Source organism: Euphorbia lathyris, chromosome 4 (genome assembly GCF_963576675.1).
Source record: "Euphorbia lathyris chromosome 4, ddEupLath1.1, whole genome shotgun sequence".
In the NCBI taxonomy this organism is placed as follows: domain Eukaryota; kingdom Viridiplantae; phylum Streptophyta; class Magnoliopsida; order Malpighiales; family Euphorbiaceae; genus Euphorbia; species Euphorbia lathyris.
In genome coordinates, this window is record NC_088913.1 from 8,118,500 (window position 1) to 8,121,569 (window position 3,070).

Here is a 3,070-nt window from a genome sequence, read left to right on the forward strand (position 1 = left end):
ATTTGTCCACTGCAGAAATTAGAAACAGAGTGTATAGTTATATAGTAAAATTTGCCATCAATTAACTTTCTCTTCCCAATTCAACTTAATTGTATTTAGATGGATTACACAAACAAAAATGCATGGAGACACAAACTTATCACCAACTTAGAAAAGGCTTTTAAAGTATGATTTTTGAAGAGAAATTCACCACCTTAACAAGCAAAAAAGCATTTATTGAAAAAGCATTTTCGAATTTCAACATTAAATCTCAACTAGTGAACTCAACTTTAACTAGGAATTGAAATTGCCAAAAGCAGAATTGTAACATTAATCTCAACTAATAAACTATACTAGAACTAGGCTTAAAATAATAGTTCATCATATGCTCAACCTAATTGCATTAATCAACAAAATTTCTCAAATATTCCAATCAATCAATTCAATAACTCAAATTGCCAAATCAGAATTCTAACCTTAAATAACAATAATTCACACCAATCACTAAGTTCGAATATCCAATGGCAAACTAAATTAATTGAAGCGTAACGAATTGCAAAAAGATATTCACTGCTAGAATCTGCAGGACAGCCATTCTTACTGCTATTAACTTGTAAATCCTTCTTCAATTAAGTGGATACAGACACTGCACACTAGGCATTTAAGTATTAATTAGACACCTAATAATGATGATTGAATTTACAATAAAAACTTGGATTAAAGACTCAATTTCTCAGATGAAACTACCTTAGCTTGTGGAAATATTCCAAATGATGAAGAATGCCGTAGAAAGAAGAACATAACAAGTGATATACTAAAAAAATTTGTGCATCAAAAGTAAAACCTAAAATTTCAATAACACCAACTAACAGACTAAAAATAGAAAAACAAGTGTATCAAATATTTCTATTGGAAAAACAGAGAATCCAGTACTAAAAGAAGTTAAATTCAGCAGAAGATTATAATAATTTCATGTACATTATCTATATAATAATATTTGAAGCATTTAAGAGCTATAAAATGTAATCCAAGTACCTTAGCTTTAGACAACTTAGACCAAGAGAGAAAAAAGCGTGGACAACGGTGCAGCAATCAAAGTTAGAGCTAAGGATCCAATAAAGAGACCAGGTGGGTTCGATAATCCAAGTGAGATCGAGCCCTCGTCTCTCACGAAATACGCTCTCAAAATCTGCTAAAGAGAAATTTAGAAAATTATTCACAACTCGAATTCAAATATCCAAAAAGAATTAGAGAAAGTCAAACATTAACAGCAATTACGAAGAATAAACGAGAGGAAGAGTGAAGCAGAGCCGGGACTGTGAACTATTCTTTAGGAGGAACCACTTGACAGCTACATCGAATCAATTGAGTTCTCTATTATTTAAATGACACGTATACACCAGTTTCATGGAGAAAAACAGAGGATCGTCTATCTAAGGACAAGACTTGCCAATTCAAAATCGTTAATATGCCTTACACTTCTTCAAACAAGAACTAAAGTTACACATGGACTATTGAGCATGGTGTGCCGTCTGCTACGTACTTCGTATGTGTCTATGCTTTCAACTTTGATAAACATGAGGTTGCTTATGGTCAGAATACCTATACTCATGAAACAGAAAAACTCTTGGAGGTCAAGGCCATCACCGGCCGTCATGTCTCCGTTGATATTGCCTCTGTTTGCTTCAGTGCTTTCTCTGTCATACCCTTGTTTGTGTTTTTCTTTATTGAGAAAAGAAAGGCCAGGCTCAGTGAAAGCAAGTGAAATCAAGAGGAAAGGACTATGTGCACCCATTTGACACACTAGTATGGTTTGCTTCTCATTCATTTTACAGTGTCTGTATTAGGAATTTTCTATGCCAAACTGTCTTTCTCCTCATATACAAATTAAAATAAATTTCACTATATCAATAGAAGTATATCCAATAAGGACAAGGGAATTGATATTAATTTGCGGGGAAATTATTAATTCTTCTCAATTCTCATCATTGGAAAAGTTTAATTCATCATACAGAGTCATTCCAAGACACAGACAAGATTGAAATTCAGTCCTAATGCCTATCTGTGCAATTGAAATTCATGAAAACTTTTACAAAGTAAAACATATTTCAGAGAAACCCACCCATATAACGATGCTTCTCTTTGTACTGCACAAGAGGGTTCAAGTAATTAATTCAAAGCCCCAAAATTGAAAGATTGTATCTGTAAAATTGTTCAAACAAACATATTGTTAGCAAAAGTCTAACAAAGTCGAACAAAAAAAAAGGAAAGCAAGCATAGGAAACTTCTACTTAATTTGCAAACTAGAGAAACTCTGATTTTGAGGAAAAGAGTACCCAGGGCAACAATCTCAAACAAAATGGAGCTTACCGATTCTTGTTCCAGTCGATTGTGGGGTTTGTCAAATTGACCGAAATATGAAAATAGTGGTGGACGAGGATGGTTCCTAGAGCTAATCGGTATAAGAGAATGATTTCCAGAGCTAATGAAAGAGAGAGGCGAGAGAGAGGGAGAGAGCGGTAGTTTCGTGGAGCACAGAGGTGGACTGCAGTTAGGTTTTGTTTGGGTGGGAATGTATCCCGCTCAAAAAGTTAGCACCTATAATGAGCGTAACATTAGAAAATTGAGTAAAGTTAAGTTTTTTAAGACTAATAGTTACGAGTTTTTATTTCCACCCATTAAAAGTATAAAAAGTATGCTTTTAATGAGCGATTTTCTCCCCACTCATTATTTTTTCCTCACTATTGTTTGTTTTTCTTGTAGTGCAGAAATCAAACTGTCAATAATCATATATGCTTTCCTTTCTGTCTACTCAACTTCTAATCTACTTTCTTTCAGACTTCTAGTTGAAATTGCAATGACATACTAAATTGGAATAACAACATTAAAGACGGAATTTTACTTGTTGCTACATAGTAATGGGAACAGAACAAGAAATCAGACTTATATAGTTAGTTGTATACATGGTTTTCTTAAGAGTGTAATATTTTTAAAATAATATCTAAAGTACATTTGATTTAACCATTCAGTACCAAATTAAAAATAATGCTCACCTACAAACCATTTAAACATTTTACATAGAGTACTAATT

At 33.1% G+C, this 3,070-nt stretch overlaps 1 long non-coding RNA gene across 1 annotated transcript; it reads right to left on the reverse strand.

The window, feature by feature from the left end:
* Positions 1-257: 257 nt before the first annotated feature.
* On the reverse strand, positions 258-2,582 carry LOC136227958 (uncharacterized). The gene is made up of 3 exons (XR_010688338.1): positions 2,350-2,582; positions 2,102-2,181; positions 258-1,168 (listed from the first exon to the last, which is right to left on the reverse strand). It is a non-coding gene; the product is annotated as an uncharacterized lncRNA (long non-coding RNA).
* Positions 2,583-3,070: the final 488 nt, after the last annotated feature.